At 43.3% G+C, this 25,357-nt stretch overlaps 1 protein-coding gene across 1 annotated transcript in view; it reads right to left on the bottom strand.

The window, feature by feature from the left end:
- gpc3 (glypican 3) overlaps positions 1-25,357 on the bottom strand; it is a 329,459-nt gene that overhangs the window by 127,727 nt on the left and 176,375 nt on the right. The window lies entirely within an intron of this gene.

Raw genomic sequence — 25,357 nt, 5'->3', positions numbered from 1 at the left:
ATCCAGGTCAAACACCTTCAGCATCTCCTCGGCAAACCGGTCGAAGGTTGCACATGCGGGGGTTTGACGTTCGAACTCTGCTGTTCCCCAGAGTCGAGCTCGGCCCGTCAGGTGAGTGATGGCATACCCAACCTTAGCCCCCTCCGTGGCGAAGGTCCTTGGCTGCAAGGAGAACTGAAGTCGGCAGCTAGTCAGGAATGGCCGGACCTGGGTAGAATCGCCGTTGAACCGCTCGGGGTTTCCAATCTTGGGTTCCGAGCAGCGGCTGCAATGACCGGGGCAGGTAACTCGGGGGCAGGGCTGGTGGGCAGACTGGCTGGGGTCAGGTTGGTGAGGAGTTGAATGATCATGGCGAGTTGTTGTTGCTGCTGCTGGGACTGCTGCTGGTGCTGCTGGAACTGCTGATGCTGTTGGTAGCCGGCCTGAAGCAGAGAGGTGATGTCGCCGCTCATGCGGCCTAGCTCTCTCTCAGTGTGTTCCAGGCGTAGCATGGCGGTGGGTTGCTCAGGTTCTTCGGTTTCCATGTCGGGGGAAGTGTGCGCTGAGTCCATAATGGTCAGATCGTACTGTCACGGTTCAGACAGACGACAAGAGGACCACAATTGCGTCACACCAGAAAGTTTATTTAAACTTAAGGGGAAAGGGATGTAGGGAGTGAGTGAAGGCTCCAGGGGTTATCCCGTCCGATGTGCTGGGTCTGTGCCTCCCCCCAGTGGCAGCGATGCGTCCGATGACGCCGGTGGTTGGTGGTCCAGAAGTCCTGGGGGAGGAAACACAGACACAACGGGGGCGGAATGAAACCAGGCAGCAGTACAGTTCAAGGGAAATCCAAAATACGTAGTAGCAAGGCAGAAGGCTGGTCAGAGTTACCGGGATTGAAGAGTAGTCAGGAGTCGTAATGGCAGAAGCAGGTCTGGATCTCCTGAGGCAGAAGAGTATCCAAAAACCAGGCAGGTCCGGGGTCACAAAACCAGGGTGAGCCAGAAGCGCGAGCAAACAGGTTCCAGGTGTGAGCTTTGCAGACGATCTGACAAAGGAGAGCTGAAAGACAGGGCTATAAATACTGGGAGAGGTTAGTGGGTAATGCAGCGCAGCTGGCAGAGTAATTAGAGCCGAGCAGAGCAGGGACAGGTGGAGCTAGTTAGGCTGAGTAGAGAGAGAGTGGTGAGCAGAGTGGAAACAAATTAAGGTGGTAACCCGGTGGAGTGAGAGGGCTCATGACATGAGCTTATGCAAACACAATAGGCCTATATCTGAGCCCACGCCTGAAAAAACACTGAATTAAAATAATGATTGTGCCGTTATACAATACATAGCCTACTACATATTACACATGGCAGAAAAACATGCAAAAAATACTGATTTAAGATATCTTTGGTACATAATTGGTCTTGCCTAAATTAAACAAATTCAGACTTAGCCTATAATTACAGGGAATTTGTTTTGATTTTGAATAGCCTAGTATTGGGCATTTAAAAAAATATGTTTTATAATTAATAGGCTGACACATTACCTTTAGCTACAGAATTGTCACACCCTGGCTCTGGGGACTCTGAAATGTTGAGCCAGGGTGTGTAGTTTCTGTGTTATATTTTCTATGTTGATGTTCTAGATCGTTTAGATCTATGTTGGCCAGGGTGGTTCCCAATCAGAGGCAGCTGTATCTCGTTGTCTCTGATTGGGGTCCATACTTAGGCAGCCTGTTTGGCACTAGTCGGTGTGGGATTTTGTTTCGTAAAGGTTTGTTTTGTGTAACCTAGGACTTCACGTAGCGTTTGTTTGTTGTTTTGTGTCGTGTTAAGTACTTAATAAAATGTACGCTTATCACGATGCGCCTTGGTCCGTATCTTCCGTTAACGATCGTGACAAGAATATCTCACCACAATGTTTCCATCTCCTGCTCGCTCACCTTCATTCCTTTCTCCAGCGCGGAGAGAGAGGGGCTGTCAACACTTTAATGAAATTTGTTTATTTGTGAAAACATGTTACTATTGATGTTCCCGAACAGATTTCAATTGGTTTCCCAAATTAAGCACTGGGTAGCTGCAGGAACAGGGTTGGAGAGCCCATGGCATACAGAGTTTGGGCGGAATATCTGTTGCGCAGCGAAATAACTGTAGTAGCCTACCAGACGGGAAAGTGGCCTTGACATGTATTTTTTCTCTTCCCCCTGTTCCTGCCTATTTGATAATGGGCCATTCTAAATCGAAACTAATTTTACATATTAGTAAAGACAAGATTAAATTGAGAATAGTCTGATGATCACTTGATGAGAGAACAGCATGTGCAGCCTGAGGCAAGGAACAGAGTGCAAGCTTTTTGGGGGGCTTTCTCAAGTCACTAGCCTATAGTCGCATCATGTAGCCCATATATCTTTTGATTTCTAACGCATTCTAAGGTTTGTATAATTCACAAGTAAAATGTAGGCCAACTCATGTTCTGTTCTTCTGAAATATCCTAATGTTTCTTTAGACCTGACTAAAATACATAATTGATTTATTGTGATGGTGTATATTAAATTGATTTATTAGACTTTTTTAAATGTAGATGTTCCAAAGGCGCGCATCAGTGGCTTGTACAGTATTTTATTTTTATTTATTTTTATTTAACCTTTATTTAACTAGGCAAGTCAGTTAAGAACAAATTATTGTTTACATTGACGGCCTACCAAAAGGCAAAAGGCCTCCTGCGGGGACGGGGGCTCGGATTAAAAAAATTAAATAAAAATAAAATATAGGACAAAACACACATCACGACAAGAGAGACACCACAACACTACATAAAGAAAAACCTAAGAAAACAACATAGCATGGCAGCAACACATGACAACAACATGGTAGCAACACAACATGGCAGCAGCACAACATGGTAGCAGCACACAACATGGTACAAACATTATTGGGCACAGACAACAGCACAAAAGGCAAGAAGGTAGAGACAACAATACATCACGCGAAGCAGCCACAACTGTCAGTAAGAGTGTCCATGATTGAGTCTTTGAATGAAGAGATGGAGATAAAACTGTCCAGTTTGAGTGTTTTTTGCAGCTCGTTCCAGTCGCTAGCTGCAGCGAACTGAAAAGAGGAGTGACCCAGGGATGTGTGTGCTTTGGGGACATTTAACAGAATGTGACTGACAGAACGGGTGTTGTATGTGGAGGATGAGGGCTGCAGTAGGTATCTCAGATAGGGGGGAGTGAGGCCTAAGAGGGTTTTATAAATAAGCACCAACCAGTGGGTCTTGCGGCGGGTATACAGAGATTACCAGTATTCAGACCCTTTGCTATGAGACTCGAAATTGAGCTCAGGTGCATCCTGTTTCCATTGATCATCCTTGAGATGTTTCTACAACTTGATTAGAGTCCACCTGTGGTAAATTCTATTTATTGGACATGATTTGGAAAGGCACACACCTGTCTATATAAGGTCCCACAGTTGACAGTGCATGTCAGAGCAAAAACCAAGCCATGATGTCGAAGGAATTGTGTCGATTGTGTCGAGGAACAGATCTGGGGAAGGGTACCAAAAAAGTCTGCAGCATTGAAGGTCCCCAAGAACACAGTGGCCTCCATCATTCTTAAATGGAAGAAGTTTGGAACCACCAAGACTCTTCCTAGAGCTGGCCGCCCAGCCATACTGAGCAATCGGGGGAGAAGGGCCTTGGTCAGGGAGGTGACCAAGAACCCGATGGTCAGTCTGACAGAGCTCCAGAGATCTCTGTGGAGATGGGAGAACCTTTCAGAAGGACAACCATCTCTGCAGCACTCCACCAATCAGGCCTTTATGGTAGAGTGGCACCAATCAGGCCTTTATGGTAGAGTGGTCAGACAGAAGCCACTCCTCAGTAAAAGGACTCTCAGGCCATGAGAAACAAGATTCTCTGGTCTTATGAAATCAAGATTGAACTCTTTGGCCTGAATGCCAAGTGTCACGTCTAGAGGAAACCTGGCACAATACCTACGGTGAAGCACGGTGGTGGCAGCGTCATGCTGTGGGGATGTTTTTCAGCGGCAGGGACTGGGAGACTAGTCAGGATCGAGGGAAAGATATACAGAGAGATCCTTGATGAAAACCTGCTCCAGAGCGCTCAGGACCTCAGACTGGGACAAAGGTTAACCTTCCAGCAGGACAACGACCCTTAGCACACAGCCAAGACAACGCAGGAGTTGCTTCGTGACAAGTCTCTGAATGTCCTTGAGTGGCCCACCCAGAGCCTGGACTTGAACCCGATCAAACATCTCTGGAGAGACCTGAAAATAGCTGTGCAGCAACGCTCCCCATCCAACCTGACAGAGCTTGAGAGGATCTGCAGAGAAAAATGGGAGAAACTCCCCAAATACAGGTGTGCCAAGCTTGTAGCGTCATACCCAAGAAGACTCAAGGCTGTAATCGCTGCCAAGGGTGCTTCAACAAAGTACTGAGTAAAGGGTCTGAATACTTATGTAAATGTAATATTTCACTTTTTTTTATTGTATAAATTTGCTAACATTTCTAAAAACCTGTTTTTGCTTAGTCGTTATGGGGTATTGTGTGTAGATTGATGAGGGGAAAAAACTATTTAATCAATTTTTTAATAAGGCTGTAACGTAACAAAATATGGAAAAGTCAAGGGTCTGCAACTTTCCGAATGCACTGTATGTGTGGAGGCCTGGAGATGCTAAACATGTTTTTGTTAATTAACGGTCAATTACCTGTGAGACCAGCAGTCTTTTGCATGACCGCCACAGCCCTAGCTGAGACAGAATGTCATGACCGCCACAGCCCCAGCTGAGACAGAATGTCATGACCGCCACAGCCCTAGCTGAGACAGAATGTCATGACCGCCACAGCCCTAGCTGAGACAGAATGTCATGACCGCCACAGCCCTAGCTGAGACAGAATGTCATGACCGCCACAGCCCTAGCTGAGACAGAATGTCATGACCGCCACAGCCCTAGCTGAGACAGAATGTCATGACCGCCACAGCCCTAGCTGAGACAGAATGTCATGACCGCCACAGCCCTAGCTGAGACAGAATGTCATGACCGCCACAGCCCTAGCTGAGACAGAATGTCATGACCGCCACAGCCCTAGCTGAGACAGAATGTCATGACCGCCACAGCCCTAGCTGAGACAGATGAAAAATCTCTTGTTCATTGACCCAAATAGACAGGGAAATCGACATGTTACTGGTGCCTCTTGTACAAACTCCAGAGAACAATTTAAAAAAGAAAGTAATTTTAGCAGACGCTCTTATCCAGAGCGACTTACAGTTAGTGAGTGGCCCCCCGTGGGAATCGAACCCACAACCCTGGCGTTGGTAATGAGAGGACAGAAATTGAGAAAGGGTGATAGATTCAGAACAGCAAAAGGAGTAAAAGGGAGAAAAAGAACGATCACAGCTAGATCAGTAAGAAAACGTAAACACTTCTGAGAACGGGATGTCAATCATTTTGCATGAATGTATAGGTTGCCCTCTGGATGAACCATAGAACCTCATGCCAATCAGAATGATCCCCCAGAGTTCTGACCTTCCAAATGGAAATCTCATCTGACGAATGAGATGGAAACGCTGCATAATCAAAGACCAATCACATAATTGCTCTATTTTGCTACTTGCGATCAAGCATTCCCTATGAGATGACTTGTTCACAGCAGAAACCTGATACTCTGGGAAGTTCAACAGATGGTATTTTTGAAAAACAAACCATCTCCTGAAGAAAAAAAAGTATCACTCAAATATTGAAAATATTCTAACCTTATTTAGTAACTATGATAAGTACAGATTTCTAACTCGATATGAGCACAGTGGTAGAGTACATGGATATAAACATGCAAACGCATAAAAACAGATAGAGAAACGCTAACTCATTCTTCATCAACTGAGCTAGATTCATCCGCAGACAGAATTAGTCTACTGGTCATTGGATGTGAGATTGCATGAGATGTATAACCTGTTGCATCACTAGGCTCTGGTCAAAAGTAGTGCACTAAATAGGGAATAGGGTGCCATTTGCGAAGCAGACAGACACTGTGTACAGTGCCTTGCAAAAGTTTTCATCCCCCTTGGCGTCTTTCCTATTTTGTTGCATTACAACCTGTAATTTAAATGGATTTTTATTTGGATTTCATGTAATGGACATACACAAAATTGTCCAAATTGGTGAAGTGAAATGAAAAAAATAACTTGTTTCAAAAAATTCTAAAAAATCACATTGCCCTTTTATGTATTCACGCCCTTTGCTATGAAGCCCCTAAATAAGACCTGTTGCAACCAATTACCCTCAGAAGTCACATAATTAGTTAAATAAAGTCCACCTGTGTGCAATCTAAGTGTCACATGACCTGTCACATGATCTCAGTATATACAGTGAGGAGAACAAGTATTTGATACACTGCCGATTTTGCAGGTTTTCCTACTTACAAAGCATGTAGAGGTCTGTAATTTTTATCATAGGTACACTTCAACTGTGAGAGGCGGAATCTAAAACAAAAATCCAAAAAATCACATTGTATGATTTTTAAGTAATTAATTTGCATTTTATTGCATGACATAAGTATTTGATACATCAGAAAAGCAGAACTTAATATTTGGTACAGAAACCTTTGTTTGTAATTACAGAGATCATACGTTTCCTGTAGGTCTTGACCAGGTTTTCACACACTGCAGCAGGGATTTTGGCCCAGTCCTCCATACAGACCTTCTCCAGATCCTTCAGGTTTCGGGGCTGTCGTTGGGCAATACGGACTTTCAGCTCCCTCCAAAGATGTTCTATTGGGTTCAGGTCTGGAGACTGGCTAGGCCACTCCAGGACCTTGAGATGCTTCTTACGGAGCCACTTAGTTGCCCTGGCTGTGTGTTTCGGGTCGTTGTCATGCTGGAAGACCCAGCCACAACCCATCTTCAATGCTCTTACTGAGGGAAGGAGGTTGTTGGCCAAGATCTCGCGATACATGGCCCCATCCATCCTCCCCTCAATACGGTGCAGTCGTCCTGTCCCCTTTGCAGAAAAGCATCCCCAAAGAACGATGTTTCCACCTCCATGCTTCACAGTTGGGATGGTGTTCTTGGGGTTGTACTCATCCTTCTTCTTCCTCCAAACACAGCGAGTGGAGTTTAAACCAAAAAGCTCTATTTTTGTCTCATCAGACCACATGACCTTCTCCCATTCCTCCTCTGGATCATCCAAATGGTCATTGGCAAACTTCAGACGGGCCTGGACATGCGCTGGCTTGAGCAGGGGGACCTTGCGTGCACTGCAGGATTTTAATCCATGACGGCGTAGTGTGTTACTAATGGTTTTTCTTCAGGTCATTGACCAGGTCCTGCCGTGTAGTCCCTCACCTTCCTCATGATCATTGATGCCCCACGAGGTGAGATCTTGCATGGAGCCCCAGACCGAGGGTGATTGACCGTTATCTTGAACTTCTTCCATTTTCTAATAATTGCGCCAACAGTTGTTGCCTTCTCACCAAGTTGCTTGCCTATTGTCCTGTAGCCCATCCCAGCCTTGTGCAGGTCTACAATTTTATCCCTGATGTCCTTACACAGCTCTCTGGTCTTGGCCATTGTGGAGAGGTTGGAGTCTGTTTGATTGAGTGTGTTGACAGGTGTCTTTTATACAGTTAACGAGTTCAAACAGGTGCAGTTAATACAGGTAATGAGTGGAGAACAGGAGGGCTTCTTAAAGAAAAACGAACAGGTCTGTGAGAGCCGGAATTCTTACTGGTTGGTAGGTGATCAAATACTTATGTCATGCATTAAAATGCAAATTAATTACTTAAAAATCACACAATGTGATTTTCTGGATTTTTGTTTTAGATTCCGTCTCTCACAGTTGAAGTGTACCTATGATAAAAATTACAGACCTCTACATGCTTTGTATGTAGGAAAACCTGCAAAATCGGCAGTGTATCAAATACTTGTTCTCCCCACTGTATACACCTGTTCTGAAAGCCCCCAGAGTCTGCAACACCACTAAGCAAGGGGTACCACCAAGCAAGCGGCACCATGAAGACCAAGGAGCTCTCCAAACAGGTCAGGGACAAAGTTGTGGAGAAGTACAGATCAGGGTTGGGTTAAAAATATCAGACACTTTGAACATCCCACGGAGCACCATTAAATCCATTATTAAAAAATTGAAAGAATATGGCACCACAACAAACCTGCCAAGAGAGGGCCGCCCACCAAAACTCACAGACTAGGCAATGGGGACATTAATCAGAGAGACCAACAAAGAGACCAAAGATAACCCTGAAGGAGCTGCAAAGCTCCACAGCGGAGATTGGAGTATCTGTCCATAGGACCACTTTAAGCCATACACTCCACAGAGCTGGGCTTTACGGAAGAGTGGCCAGAAAAAAGCCATTGCTTAAGAAAAAAATAAGCAAACACATTTGGTGTTCGCCAAAAGGCATGTGGGAGACTCCCCAAACATATGGAAGAAGGTACTCTGGTCAGATGAGACTAATATTGAGCTTTTTGGCCATCAAGGAAAACGCTATGTGTGGTGCAAACCCAACACCTCTCATCACCCCGAGAACACCATCCCCACAGTGAAGCATGGTGGTGGCAGCATCATGCTGTGGGGATGTTTTTCATGGGCAGGGACTGGGAAACTGGTCAGAATTGAAGGAATGATGGATGGCGCTAAATACAGGGAAATTCTTGAGGGAAACCTGTTTCAGTCTTCCAGAGATTTGAGACTGGGACGGAGGTTCACCTTCCAGCAGGACAATGACCCTAAGCTTACTGCTAAAGCAACACTCGAGTGGTTTAAGGCGAAATATTTTAATGTCTTGGAATGGCCTAGTCAAAGCCCAGACCTCAATCCAATTGAGAATCTGTGGTATGACTTAAAGATAGCTGTACACCTGTAACGATCCCGGCAGTCTGAGTCGGGTCCTGTCTGTGGACTAGTTTTTCTGCTCGTGATCTCCAGTTTCCCGAGGGTTCTGGAACGCTCCCTGCCTGGTTGCCGGGCAACGTTGCTAGGCGGGAGCTCTCTTGATTTCCGCACCTGCATCCCATCAGCAATCTGCACACCTGGTCCTGATCATCACCCTTCTTAGGCTCTGGCCTAACATCCATTCCCTGCCGGATCGTTAGCCATGAACAGTATGTTTATCAGCGGATCAGTCTTAGAGCTTAGAGCATTAGTTTTGTTGTTTTGCACCTTGTTTTCTTGTTGTATGCTTACCTCCGTTTTGTTCTCCCTGCAGTCACTCGTCCGGAACCTTCACCCAACCTCTGCCTGATGGTCGGCGGCTGCCGAGCCATCATTGGACCAACTACTGCACCCTCAACAACTCATCCACGCCGCCCGCTCTGTTCCCTGGATTATTCAGCAGCACTCGTGGATCAGTTAAATAAACACTCACCTTTGACACCACTTACCTTGTCCTGGTCTGCTTCTGGGTTCTGGCTTAGTAAACCGTGACAACACCAGCGGAACCCATCCAACTTGAAGGAGCTGGAGCAGTTTTGCCTTGAAGAATAGGCAAAATCCCAGTGGCTAGATGTGCCAAGCTTATAGAGACATACCCCAAGAGACTTGCAGCTGTAATTGCTGCAAAAGGTGGCTCTACAAAGTATTGACTTTGGGGGGGTGAATAGTTATGCACGCTCAAGTTTTCTGTTTTTTTGTCTTATTTCTTGTTTGTTTCACAAGAAAAAATATTTTGCATCTTCAAAGTGGTAGGCATGTTGTGTAAATCAAATGATACAATCCCCCCCCCCCAAATCCATTTTAATTCCAGGTTGTTAGGCAACAAAATAGGAAAAATGCCAAGGGGGGAGAATACTTTCGCAAGCCACTGTCGGTTGCAGGATATACTGAGAGACTGAGATGTGCTTGCTTATTACATTTCTCCCTACTCTGTCATAGCCTAAGTACACACCATCAAATATACACATAACATATACTAGACATGTCTCACAGAGGAATAGACAGCTGTGTAGGGAACAGCTATATACAGGTTCCTATCCGGTTTGGGGCCTAGAGAGATTCCAACTCTGCATCTCAAATGGCACCCTATTCCCTATATAATGCACTACTTTTAACCAGAGACCCCTATGGGCCTTGGTCAAAAATAGTGCACTATATAGGGAATAGGGTGCCATTTGGGATGTACCCCAAGTCAAAGAGGAATAACCTAAGTATAAAGTAATTCCTCTCCATCCATTTATAGAGCCCAACTCGTTTCAAACTTGGCTGCTTCTAGCCATGACATCAGGCGCTTTAGGCGTGAGAAAAGCTTGTTTTATAAGCTCAGGGAGGAAAGGCTTTGTGTTTTTTCTATGTTTAGTTTAGCTAGCGCTGAGGAGCGCAGAACGAGAGCCAATGCCAGACTCTCTCTGTATATCCACATACTGACAAAGTGAGAAATTACACATTTCCGTTGCACATGGCTTTTTTACAAGGCCGGAGTCACTGAGCACTTAGAGAGTGGAGGAAAGAAACGTTGTGGGGATTAAAATTGGAAGGAAGTGGGCTCTGTGGAGGGGACCCATCCTACCCTGGCTGGAAGAGAGCATCTCGTGTGCGTCCCAAATGGCACCCTATTCCCTATATAGTGCACTACTTTTGACCAGGGCCCACAAACAAAAACATAGGACAATAGCAGAGCTGAAGTACTACAGTATGTAAGGAATAGGGTGCCTTTTGGGACACAGCCTCAGTCAGCCCCTAAAGCAGAGTGCCTTTTTGGAGACAGCCTCAGTCAGCCCCTATAGCAGAGTGCCTTTTGGGAGACAGCCTCAGTCAGCCCCTATAGCAGAATGGCATTTGGGACGCACACTCAGTCAGCCCCTATAGCAGAGTTACTCTAATGGAGGGTTAGGAGGAGTGAATACTTTTGGAATGGCTCTTGGCTAGAAAAAAATTGATTCTGCTAAATTGGTAGGTCACACTGACGTGACAGAGTCATCATAGAGATCCACTCTCACTAATAATAATATCACACGGCACTACAGTTTCACACACAACCAGGGACATAACAGAACCAGGGACATAACAGAACAGAACCAGGGACAAAACAGAACAGAACCAGGGACAGAACAGAACAGAACAGAACCAGGGACATAACAGAACAGAACCAGGGGCATAATAGAACAGAACCAGGGTCTTAACAGAACAGATCCAGGGACATAACAGAACAGAACCAGCGACAGAACAGAACAGAACCAGGGGCATAATAGAACAGAACCAGGGACATAACAGAACAGATCCAGGGACATAACAGAACAGATCCAGGGACATAACAGAACAGAACCAGCGACAGAACAGAACAGAACCAGGGACATAACAGAACAGAACCAGGGACATAATAGAACAGAACAGAAACAGGGACAGAACAGAACAGAAACAGGGACAGAACAGAACAGAACCAGGGACATAACAGAACAGAACCAGGGACAGAACAGAACAGAACAGAACCAGGGACATAACAGAACAGAACCAGGGACAGAACAGAACAGAACTAGGGACATAACAGAACAGAACAGAACCAGGGACATAACAGAACAGAACCAGGGACATAACAGAACAGAACCAGGGACATAACAGAACAGATCCAGGGACAGAACAGAACCAGTGACATAACGGAACAGAACAGAACCAGGGACATAACAGAGCAGAACAGAACCAGGAACAGAACAGAACCAGGGACAGAACAGAACAGAACCAGGAACATAACAGAACAGAACCAGGGACATAACAAAACAGAACAGAACAGAACCAGGGACATAACAGAACAGAACCAGAGACAGAACGGAACGGAACAGAACAGAACCAGGGACATAACAGAGCAGAACAGAACAAGGAACAGAACAGAACCAGTGACAGAACAGAACAGAACCAGGAACATAACATAACAGAACCAGGGACATAACAAAACAGAACAGAACAGAACCAGGGACAGAACAGAACAGAACCAGGGACAGAACAGAACAGAACCAGGGACATATCAAACAGAACAGAACCAGGGACATAACAGAACAGAACAGAACCAGGGACCTAACAGAACATACCCACCCACTGGCTTGGTGTCTGTGTAAAATACCTCTTCTGGCTGTGTGTGTACGTGCATGTGTGCGTGTGTGTGTGTGTGTGCACATCACCTTACACACAACAAGATCATGACAGATAAAAGCCAATATCTATGAGCGTTGGAGTAACACATTGAGATGTAGAATTAGCTCATCTGCTGTAGCCTCACACCAGCATCAAGATGATGTGATGATGTTTTAACAAGGTGGGAGGCCGAGACCTAGTATACCCTTCTTCACTCTCTAAACAACGCCATTTTCTACTGCGCCTCAAGAGACTTTCAATGCTAAATGTGCTCGACATGACCCGGATATAGAGTCATTCCACTTCACTTACTGCACATGTAAAGGGACAGGAGTTTTCCTGACCTGATCAGTATAACACCAGGCCCTAGTTATAGTCTATAAACTGACAGAGTTACTGTATAACACCAGGCCCTAGTTATAGTCTATAAACGGACAGAGTTACTGTATAACACCAGGCCCTAGTTATAGTCTATAAACTGACAGAGCTACTGTATAACACCAGGCCCTAATTATAGTCTATAAACTGACAGAGTTACTGTATAACACTAGGCCCTAGTTATAGTCTATAAACTGACAGAGTTACTGTATAACACTAGGCCCTAGTTATAGTCTATAAACGGACAGAGTTACTGCATAACACCAGGCCCTAGTTATAGTCTATAAACTGACAGAGTTACTGTATAACACCAGGCCCTAGTTATAGTCTATAAACTGACAGAGTTACTGTATAACACCAGGCCCTAGTTATAGTCTATAAACGGACAGAGTTACTGTATAACACCAGGCCCTAGTTATAGTCTATAAACTGACAGAGTTACTGTATAACACCAGGCCCTAGTTATAATCTATAAACTGACAGAGTTACTGTATAACACCAGGCCCTAGTTATAGTCTATAAACAGACAGAGTTACTGTATAACACCAGGCCCTAGTTATAGTCTATAAACGGACAGAGTTACTGTATAACACCAGGCCCTAGTTATAGTCTATAAACTGACAGAGTTACTGTATAACACCAGGCCCTAATTATAGTCTATAAACTGACAGAGTTACTGTATAACACCAGGCCCTAGTTATAGTCTATAAACTGACAGAGTTACTGTATAACACCAGGCCCTAGTTATAGTCTATAAACTGACAGAGTTACTGTATAACACCAGGCCCTAGTTATAGTCTATAAACGGACAGAGTTACTGTATAACACCAGGCCCTAGTTATAGTCTATAAACTGACAGAGTTACTGTATAACACCAGGCCCTAGTTATAATCTATAAACTGACAGAGTTACTGTATAACACCAGGCCCTAGTTATAGTCTATAAACAGACAGAGTTACTGTATAACACCAGGCCCTAGTTATAGTCTATAAACGGACAGAGTTACTGTATAACACCAGGCCCTAGTTATAGTCTATAAACTGACAGAGTTACTGTATAACACCAGGCCCTAATTATAGTCTATAAACTGACAGAGTTACTGTATAACACTAGGCCCTAGTTATAGTCTATAAACGGACAGAGTTACTGTATAACACCAGGCCCTAGTTATAGTCTATAAACTGACAGAGTTACTGTATAACACCAGGCCCTAGGTATAGTCTATAAACTGACAGAGTTACTGTATAACACCAGGCCCTAGTTATAGTCTATAAACGGACAGAGTTACTGTATAACACCAGGCCCTAGTTATAGTCTATAAACTGACAGAGCTACTGTATAACACCAGGCCCTAATTATAGTCTATAAACTGACAGAGTTACTGTATAACACTAGGCCCTAGTTATAGTCTATAAACTGACAGAGTTACTGTATAACACTAGGCCCTAGTTATAGTCTATAAACGGACAGAGTTACTGCATAACACCAGGCCCTAGTTATAGTCTATAAACTGACAGAGTTACTGTATAACACCAGGCCCTAGTTATAGTCTATAAACTGACAGAGTTACTGTATAACACCAGGCCCTAGTTATAGTCTATAAACGGACAGAGTTACTGTATAACACCAGGCCCTAGTTATAGTCTATAAACTGACAGAGTTACTGTATAACACCAGGCCCTAGTTATAATCTATAAACTGACAGAGTTACTGTATAACACCAGGCCCTAGTTATAGTCTATAAACAGACAGAGTTACTGTATAACACCAGGCCCTAGTTATAGTCTATAAACGGACAGAGTTACTGTATAACACCAGGCCCTAGTTATAGTCTATAAACTGACAGAGTTACTGTATAACATCAGGCCCTAGTTATAGTCTATAAACTGACAGAGTTACTGTATAACACCAGGCCCTAGTTATAGTCTATAAACGGACAGAGTTACTGTATAACACCAGGCCCTAGTTATAGTCTATAAACTGACAGAGCTACTGTATAACACCAGGCCCTAATTATAGTCTATAAACTGACAGAGTTACTGTATAACACTAGGCCCTAGTTATAGTCTATAAACTGACAGAGTTACTGTATAACACTAGGCCCTAGTTATAGTCTATAAACGGACAGAGTTACTGCATAACACCAGGCCCTAGTTATAGTCTATAAACTGACAGAGTTACTGTATAACACCAGGCCCTAGTTATAGTCTATAAACTGACAGAGTTACTGTATAACACCAGGCCCTAGTTATAGTCTATAAACGGACAGAGTTACTGTATAACACCAGGCCCTAGTTATAGTCTATAAACTGACAGAGTTACTGTATAACACCAGGCCCTAGTTATAATCTATAAACTGACAGAGTTACTGTATAACACCAGGCCCTAGTTATAGTCTATAAACAGACAGAGTTACTGTATAACACCAGGCCCTAGTTATAGTCTATAAACGGACAGAGTTACTGTATAACACCAGGCCCTAGTTATAGTCTATAAACTGACAGAGTTACTGTATAACACCAGGCCCTAATTATAGTCTATAAACTGACAGAGTTACTGTATAACACTAGGCCCTAGTTATAGTCTATAAACGGACAGAGTTACTGTATAACACCAGGCCCTAGTTATAGTCTATAAACTGACAGAGTTACTGTATAACACCAGGCCCTAGTTATAGTCTATAAACTGACAGAGTTACTGTATAACACCAGGCCCTAGTTATAGTCTATAAACGGACAGAGTTACTGTATAACACCAGGCCCTAGTTATAGTCTATAAACTGACAGAGTTACTGTATAACACCAGGCCCTAGTTATAATCTATAAACTGACAGAGTTACTGTATAACACCAGGCCCTAGTTATAGTCTATAAACTGACAGAGTTACTGTATAACACCAGGCCCTAGTTATAATCTATAAACTGACAGAGTTACTGTATAACACCAGGCCCTAGTTATAGTCTATAAACGGACAGAGTTACTGTATAACACCAGGCCCTAGTTATAGTCTATAAACTGACAGAGTTACTGTATAACACCAGGCCCTAGTTATAGTCTATAAACTGACAGAGCTACTGTATAACACCAGGCCCTAATTATAGTCTATAAACTGACAGAGTTACTGTATAACACTAGGCCCTAATTATAGTCTATAAACTGACAGAGTTACTGTATAACACCAGGCCCTAGTTATAGTCTATAAACGGACAGAGTTACTGTATAACACCAGGCCCTAGTTATAGTCTATAAACTGACAGAGTTACTGTATAACACCAGGCCCTAGTTATAGTCTATAAACGGACAGAGTTACTGTATAACACCAGGCCCTAGTTATAGTCTATAAACTGACAGAGTTACTGTATAACACCAGGCCCTAGTTATAATCTATAAACTAACAGAGTTACTGTATAACACCAGGCCCTAGTTATAGTCTATAAACGGACAGAGTTACTGTATAACACCAGGCCCTAGTTATAGTCTATAAACTGACAGAGTTACTGTATAACACCAGGCCCTAGTTATAGTCTATAAACTGACAGAGCTACTGTATAACACCAGGCCCTAATTATAGTCTATAAACTGACAGAGTTACTGTATAACACTAGGCCCTAGTTATAGTCTATAAACTGACAGAGTTACTGTATAACACTAGGCCCTAGTTATAGTCTATAAACGGACAGAGTTACTGCATAACACCAGGCCCTAGTTATAGTCTATAAACTGACAGAGTTACTGTATAACACCAGGCCCTAGTTATAGTCTATAAACTGACAGAGTTACTGTATAACACCAGGCCCTAGTTATAGTCTATAAACGGACAGAGTTACTGTATAACACCAGGCCCTAGTTATAGTCTATAAACTGACAGCGTTACTGTATAACACCAGGCCCTAGTTATAATCTATAAACTGACAGAGTTACTGTATAACACCAGGCCCTAGTTATAGTCTATAAACAGACAGAGTTACTGTATACACCAGGCCCTAGTTATAGTCTATAAACGGACAGAGTTACTGTATAACACCAGGCCCTAGTTATAGTCTATAAACTGACAGAGTTACTGTATAACACCAGGCCCTAATTATAGTCTATAAACTGACAGAGTTACTGTATAACACCAGGCCCTAGTTATAGTCTATAAACTGACAGAGTTACTGTATAACACCAGGCCCTAGTTATAGTCTATAAACTGACAGAGTTACTGTATAACACCAGGCCCTTGTTATAGTCTATAAACGGACAGAGTTACTGTATAACACCAGGCCCTAGTTATAGTCTATAAACTGACAGAGTTACTGTATAACACCAGGCCCTAGTTATAATCTATAAACTGACAGAGTTACTGTATAACACCAGGCCCTAGTTATAGTCTATAAACAGACAGAGTTACTGTATAACACCAGGCCCTAGTTATAGTCTATAAATGGACAGAGTTACTGTATAACACCAGGCTCTAGTTATAGTCTATAAACTGACAGAGTTACTGTATAACACCAGGCCCTAATTATAGTCTATAAACTGACAGAGTTACTGTATAACACTAGGCCCTAGTTATAGTCTATAAACGGACAGAGTTACTGTATAACACCAGGCCCTAGTTATAGTCTATAAACTGACAGAGTTACTGTATAACACCAGGCCCTAGTTATAGTCTATAAACTGACAGAGTTACTGTATAACACCAGGCCCTAGTTATAGTCTATAAACGGACAGAGTTACTGTATAACACCAGGCCCTAGTTATAGTCTATAAACTGACAGAGTTACTGTATAACACCAGGCCCTAGTTATAATCTATAAACTGACAGAGTTACTGTATAACACCAGGCCCTAGTTATAGTCTATAAACGGACAGAGTTACTGTATAACACCAGGCCCTAGTTATAGTCTATAAACGGACAGAGTTACTGTATAACACCAGGCCCTAGTTATAGTCTATAAACTGACAGAGTTACTGTATAACACCAGGCCCTAGTTATAGTCTATAAACGGACAGAGTTACTGTATAACACCAGGCCCTAGTTATAGTCTATAAACTGACAGAGTTACTGTATAACACCAGGCCCTAGTTATAGTCTATAAACTGACAGAGTTACTGTATAACACCAGGCCCTAGTTATAGTCTATAAACGGACAGAGTTACTGTATAACACCAGGCCCTAGTTATAGTCTATAAACGGACAGAGTTACTGTTTAACACCAGGCCCTAGTTATAGTCTATAAACTGACAGAGTTACTGTATAACACCAGGCCCTAGTTATAATCTATAAACTGACAGAGTTACTGTATAACACCAGGCCATAGTTATAGTCTATAAACTGACAGAGTTACTGTATACTGCAACTGATTATCGTTCCAAGTGTTTACATTGTTTGCTGTTGTTGTTGTTGAGATGCTCCTCTATTTGGATGGTTGTGATCAAACAGAAGGTGTCTGTCTGCTGTTGTTTGTGAAGTTATCAGTTATCAGTTATCAGTTATCAGGTATCAGGTATCAGGTATCAGTTATCAGTTATCAGGTATCAGGTATCAGGTATCAGTTATTAGAGTCTGGGTTTGAATCACCAATCGGCAGAAGGGATTTATTTCCTTATGTAAACGCATTCACACACACGCATACACACGCATGCACATTCAGTACGCACATACACACACCACAAACACACACACACAAAAACATTTTGACTTCATGCTCATATATACAGTGCATTCGGAAAGTATTCAGAACCCTTGACTTTTTCCACATTTTGTTACGTTACAGCCTTATTCTAAAATTGATTACATTTTGTTTTTTCCTCATCAATCTACACACAATACCCCATAATGATAAAGCTAAAACAGGTTTTAAGAAATGTTTGCAAATTTATATAAAAAAAATTTAAAAAAGGAAATATCACATTTACATAATTATTCAGACCCTTTACTCAGTACTTTGTTGAAGAACCTTTGGCAGCGATTACAGCTTTGACTCTTCTTGGGTATGACGCTACAAGTTTGACACACTTGTATTTGGAGAGCTTATCCCATTCTTCTCTGCAGATCCTCTCAAACTCTGTCAGGTTGGATGGGGAGCGTCGCTGCACAGCTATTTTCAGGTCTCTCCAGAGATGTTTGATCGGGTTCAAGTCCGGGCTCTGGGTGGGCCACTCAAGGACATTCAGAGACTTGTCCTGAAGTCACTCCTGCGTTGTCTTGGCTGTGTGCTTAGGGTCATTGTCCTGTTGGAAGGTGAACCTTTGCCCCAGTCTGAGGTCCTGAGCGCTCTGGAGCAGGTTTTCATCAAGGATATCTCTGTACTTTGCTCCGTTCATCTTTCCCTCGATCCTGACTAGTCTCCCAGTCCCTGCCGCTGAAAAACATCCCCACAGCATGATGCTGCCACCACCATGCTTCACCGTAGGGATGCTGCCAGGTTTCTTCCAGATTTGACGCTTGGCATTCAGGCCAAAGAGTTCAATCTTGGTTTCATCAGAGCAGAGAATCTTGTTTCTCATGGTCTGAGAGTCTTTAGGTGCCTTTTGGCAAACTCCATGCGGGCTGTCATGTGCCTTTTACTGAGGAGTGGTTTCCGTCTGGCCACTCTACCATAAAGACCTGATTGGTGGAGTGCTGCAGAGATGGTTGTCCTTCTTGAAGGTTCTCCCATCTCCAGAGGAACTCTGGAGCTCTGTCAGAGTGACCATCGGGTTCTTGGTCATCTCCCTGACCAAAGCCCTCCTCCCCCGATTGCTCAGTTTGGCCAGGCGGCCAGCTCTAGGAAGAGTTTTGGTGGTTCCAAACTTCTTCCATTTAAGAATGATGGAGGCCACAGTGTTCTTGGGGGACCTTCAATGCTGCAGAAATGTTTTGGTACCCTTCCCCAGATCTGTGCCTCTACATAATCCTGTCTCGGAGCTCTATGGACAATTCTTTCGACCTCTGACATGCACTGTCAACTGTGGGACCTTATATAGACAGGTGTGTGCCTTTCCAAATTATGTCCAATCAATTGAATTGACCACAGGTGTAATCCAATCAAGTTATAGAAACATCTCAAGGATGATCAATGGAAACAGGATACACCTGAGCTCAATTTTGAGTCTCATAGCAAAGGGTCTGAATACGTATGTAAATACGTTATTTCTGGGGGGTAAATTTGCCAACATTTCTAAAAATCTGTTTTTGCTTTGTCATTTTGGGGTATTGTGTGTAGATTGATCAGAAAAAAGCATTTAATCCATTTTAGAATAAGGCTGTAACGTAACAAAATGTGGAAAAATTAAAGAGGTCTGAATACTTTCCGAATGCACTGTATAGAGGATTGCCAGTGGTTTTGGCCCGCTTGTACAAAGAGCCCAGTCATCTCACAAAGCTATTGCAATCCTACAACAACTATGTCATCAAAATGCTTTCAGAAACTAATCAACATAATCATCATGATGAACACTCTCTTTCACAGACTGCTTGTGTGTGTCTACCACTGAGGAAGGCCCCATCCATGATCATGTGACCCTAGTGTGTGTGTGTCTATGCATGTGAGAGTGCTGTTTGTGTCTTTATACAGCAGTTGGGTCTAATCCTGAATGTTGATTGGTTAAAACCGCATTCCAGCCGGTGTCTATTCCACAATTTACCACCGGCTTAATCTTTGAAGTTAAAATGCCCATTTACTCTGTTCCATCTGACTGCGCAATCCACTAAGTCATCAGCCCAGCCAGGCAATTTATAAACTTGATCTCTACCATAAAAAGCATCATTATCTCACATTTATTTTAGACTAACATTTAGTTTTCAACAGCTGAGATTTGTATAAACCTTGCTGTCTGTCTCTCTGACATTTGCAACATCGTTTCAATATTCAAACTCGATCTCCAGCTGTCACATAGTAATGAATGTGTCGGGAGTCGGGATGAGCCAGGCAGGCAGGCAGCTTTTCTCAGCCAGTCGAAACCATGAATAAAATAAAATAAAATCGAAATGTATTTGTCACATGCGCCAAATATAACAGGTGTAGACCTTACCGAGAAATGCTGACTTACAAGCCCTTAACCAACAATGCAGTTTTAAGAAAAATAAAAGTTACGAAAATATTTACGAAATAAACTAAAGTTTAAAAAAAGTAGCACAATAAAATAACAATAACGAGGCTATATACAGGCTACCGATACTGAGTCAATGTGCGGGGGTACAGGTTAGTCGAGGTAATTTAGCGTCTGCTAAATGACTAAAATGTAAATGTAATTGATTCAATATGTACATGTAGGTAGGGGTACAGTGACTATGCATAGATAATAAACAGAGTAGCAGCAGCGTTTTAAAAAAAAGGGGGGGGGGTCAATGCAAATAGTCCAATAGCCATTTGAGTAACTGTTCAGCAGCCTTATGGCTTGGGGGTAGAAGCTGTTGAGGAGCCATTTGGACCTAGACTTGGCGCTCCGGTACCGCTTGCTGTGCAGCAGCAGAGAGAACAGTCTATGACTAGGGTGGCTGGAGTATTTGACAATTTCTAGGGCCTTCCTCTGACACTGCCTGATATAGAGGTTCTGGATGGCAGGAAGCTTGGTTCCAGACGTGAATGCTACGGTTCTGTAGTCATTTAGGCAGGTTATCTTGGTGTTCTTGGGCACACGGACTATGATGGTCTGCTTGAAATATGTAGGTATTACAGAATCAGCATAATTTTCATGGATATATACAAAATAATATCAATAGAAAACAGGTAAATCGAAACAAAGTACAGCTAGTTTGCAGTCTTTCCAGCTTTAGTTTGAAGTGATTGTGTTAGCTGTGTTGTTGGCTAACTCCTCTGACAACAGTGTCCTGACGAGAGAGCACATTTTCTATGCCAGGTGAAATCGTGCCTCTTTAGCTCATTGTTATGGATGTGTCCAAATAAATGTCACTAGAAAACAGCTTAAACAAATGCAAATGCAGCTAATTTGTTGTTATTCTGGCTGCACTGTTTGACGTGACTGTAAGTTAGCCATAGTTGGCTAGCTAGCAAGCAAGGGTTAAGAACGTTGCCAGCCAGTATGTCCATAGATACAGAACAAAAAGACTGAACGACTGGGTTGCGTCTCTGGCAACCAAACTGGTAAAACGAAAGACCAGCCGGCTTGGGTAGTATGAATAGATTCAGCAAAATTAAGTTTTTAATGAAAATACAGTGCATTCGGAAAGTATTCAGACCCCTTTACTTTTTCCACATTTTGTTACATTATAGCCTTATTCTAAAATGGATTAAATAAAAAAATCAGGGAAGAACAAAAAAAACGTAAATACATTTTTGACTGTAGGTAACAAAATGTGGAAAAGGTCAAGGGGTCTGAATTCTTCCCGAATGCACTGTATGTAACTCATTATTTGAATATGTTGGTAACCTGTTGTATAAAAGTGAAAATGCCAGAGAAGCCGGTGTTTGGAGGATATATTGACACGGTATGCCGGCACTCGACTTCGTCTCGGACCTAACAACACCCGTGCCAATATATCCTCCAAACACCAGCTTCTCTGGCATTATCACTTAAGTGTACACTTGCTACTATACCTATGTCTATCATTCACTTTGTGTGTGTGTAAAGTAAATAGAATGAGGATTTGAAGACAAGCAGAGCTTTGAGAGAGAGACAGGACTGAGAGTAGGAGGGGGTGGGCGAGCTCTGAACACTCACAACCAAAAATCTGTCCTCTCCTTAGGAAGGGGACTAAGCGTGCATGAGGTAATACAGCAAAAGTAATTGAGAAAATGACAGCGTCTCCCTGAGGTGGATCACCCCCTATCCCCCACCCCCCCTGAGGGGCTTGAGCTGGAGAGGAGAGGGGGCACAGCTCCTCCTTACATGTCCTTGCCCAGTTTGTTTGAACAGGAGAGAGAGACAGTAATCCATTGAGACAGGCCTTCAGCACACAAGCACTAGCCCCTCTGAACAACGCACGCACGCAATCACACACACACACACACACACACACACACACACACACACACACACACACACACACACACACACACACACACACACACACACACACACAAACACACAAACACACACACACACACACACACACACACACACACACACACACAGAGGGAAGCTGACCTGACCTGGGCTCCCTGTTGAAGCAGAGGGGGGTTCAGTCCTGCATGTCAACAGCCAGAACCTTACAACAACAACCAGGGAGAACACAGATCTCATTGGTTGATACAACGAACTAGCTATTGAGTCAGACTGGGAGGATATGGGCGGGCAGCTGTTAGCACCCTCAGCTCCCTCTGAGGTGGGTTGTCATGGAAAAGGAGGAGCAGTTGGTAAGTAGGGGGCCTTGGCCTTGATGACAGACAGCAGAGGTTTAGTCAGTGTGATGATGGTAGGGCTGGTCCTGTTGCCAGTCACAAAAACCCTGATCCCTACACTGTCAGAATAGTCCAGGTAGCAGTGACCTAATGGAAGGTAATGTGAAATAACTGCGCAATGTAAAATATTTTGTTTTTTTAATAGGTATATTAGAATTTCTATCCAATTTCTATCCAATAGCAATGTTTTGACTTCTGTGTTGAAACATGTCCTGATGTCTCCTGATGTCGCTATGCCCTGATGTCTCTATGCCCTGATGTCTCCTGATGTCTCTATGTCCTGATGTCTCTATGTCCTGATGTCTCCTGATGTCTCTATGTCCTGATGTCTCTATGTCCTGATGTCTCCTGATGTCTCTATGTACTGATGTCTCTATGCCCTGATGTCTCCTGATGTCTCTATGTCCTGATGTCTCTATGTCCTGATGTCTCTATGTCCTGATGTCTCCTGATGTCTCTATGTACAGATGTCTCTATGCCCTGATGTCACCTGATGTCTCTATGTCCTGATGTCTCTATGTCCTGATGTCTCCTGATGTCTCTATGTCCTGATGTCTCTATGTACTGATGTCTCCTGATGTCTCTATGTACTGATGTCTCCTGATGTCTCTATGTCCTGATGTCTCTATGTCCTGATGTCTCCTGATGTCTGTATGTCCTAATGTGTCCTGATGTCTCTATGTCCTGATGTCTCCTGATGTCGCTATTGTCCTGATGTCTCTATGTCCTGATGTCTCCTGATGTCTCTATGTCCTGATGTCTCCTGATGTCTCTATGTCCTGATGTCTCTATGCCCTGATGTCTCTATGTCCTGATGTCTCTATGCCCTGATGTCTCCTGATGTCTCTGTGTCCTGATGTCTCTATGTCCTGATGTCTCCTGATGTCTCTATGCCCTGATGTCTCTATGCCCTGATGTCTCTATGTCCTGATGTCTCTATGCCCTGATGTCTCCTGATGTCTCTATGTCCTGATGTCTCTATGTCCTGACGTCTCCTGATGTCTCTATGTCCTGATGTCTCCTGATGTCTCTATGTACTGATGTCTCTATGCCCTGATGTCTCCTGATGTCTCTATGTCCTGATGTCTCTATGTCCTGATGTCTCCTGATGTCTCTATGTCCTGATGTCTCTATGTCCTGATGTCTCCTGATGTCTCTATGTCCTGATGTATCTACGTCCTGATGTCTCCTGATGTCTCTATGTCCTGATGTCTCTATGCCCTGATGTCTCTAGGTCCTGATGTCTCCTGATGTCTCTATGTACTGATGTCTCCTGATGTCGCTATGTCCTGATGTCTCTATGTCCTGATGTCTCTATGTCCTGATGTCTCTATGTCCTGATGTCTCCTGATGTCTCTATCTCCTGACGTCTCCTGATGTCTCTATGTCCTGATGTCTCCTGATGTCTCTATGTCCTGATGTCTCTATGCCCTGATGTCTCCTGATGTCTCTGTGTCTTGATGTCTCTATGCCCTGATGTCTCCTGATGTCTCTATGTCCGGATGCCTCTATGTCCTGATGTCTCCTGATGTCTCTATGTCCTGATGTCTCTATGTCCTGATGTCTCTATGTCCTGATGTCTCCTGATGTCTATATGTACTGATGTCTCTATGCCCTGATGTCTCCTGATGTCTCTATGTCCTGATGTCTCTATGTCCTGATGTCTCCTGATGTCTCTATGTCCTGATGTCTCTATGTCCTGATGTCTCCTGATGTCTCTATCTCCTGATGTCTCCTGATGTCTCTATGTCCTGATGTCTCTATGTCCCGATGTGTCCTGATGTCTCTATTTCCTGATGTCTCCTGATGTCGCTATGTCCTGATGTCTCTATGTCCTGATGTCTCCTGATGTATCCTGATGTCTCTATGTCCTGATGTCTCTATGTCCTGCTGTCTCTATGTCCTGATGTCTCTATGTCCTGATGCACTCACTAACTGTAAGTCGCTCTGGATAAGAGCGTCTGCTAAATGACTAAAATGTAAATGTAAAATGTCTCTATGTCCTGATGTCTCCTGATGTGTCTATGTCCTGATGTCTCTATGTCCTGATGTCTCTATGTCCTGATGTCAGATTTGTTTAACTGTATGTTGTTTTTATGTTTTTATGTTTTGTATATAATGTTTCCATGTCTAGATGTTGTCCTATGTCTAGATGTATATAATGTTTCCATGTCTAGATGTTGTCCTATGTCTAGATGTATATAATGTTTCCATGTCTGATATTGTCCTATGTCTAGATGTATATAATGTTTCCATGTCTAGATGTTGTATTATGTCTAGACGTTTTAGGGACTATAGATGGAAATGAGCTATTAGCTAAATCTGGTGCTAAATGTTTTCTCAGTGCTCTGAGACATGTTTCTGTCGTGCATTGTTCGTGCCAAATAAACATAATAAATAAATACATGTAGGCAGCTCCACCTGGACTGACCTGTTCTATGTTAACCCCAGGTGCAGGTGGAGAATTAGTCTGTCTGTGTCTGTGGAAGTGAGGCTCTGCAGAGTAACCTGCATTTCATATGGCTGGGTCAGAACCAGATAGCTCTACAGAGTAACCTGCATTTCATATGGCTGGGTCAGAAACAGATAGCTCTACAGAG

Source organism: Coregonus clupeaformis, chromosome 2, assembly GCF_020615455.1.
Source record: "Coregonus clupeaformis isolate EN_2021a chromosome 2, ASM2061545v1, whole genome shotgun sequence".
Lineage (NCBI taxonomy): Eukaryota > Metazoa > Chordata > Actinopteri > Salmoniformes > Salmonidae > Coregonus > Coregonus clupeaformis.
Note: the sequence above shows the minus strand (reverse complement) of the source record. Positions and strands in the feature narration are given on the sequence as shown.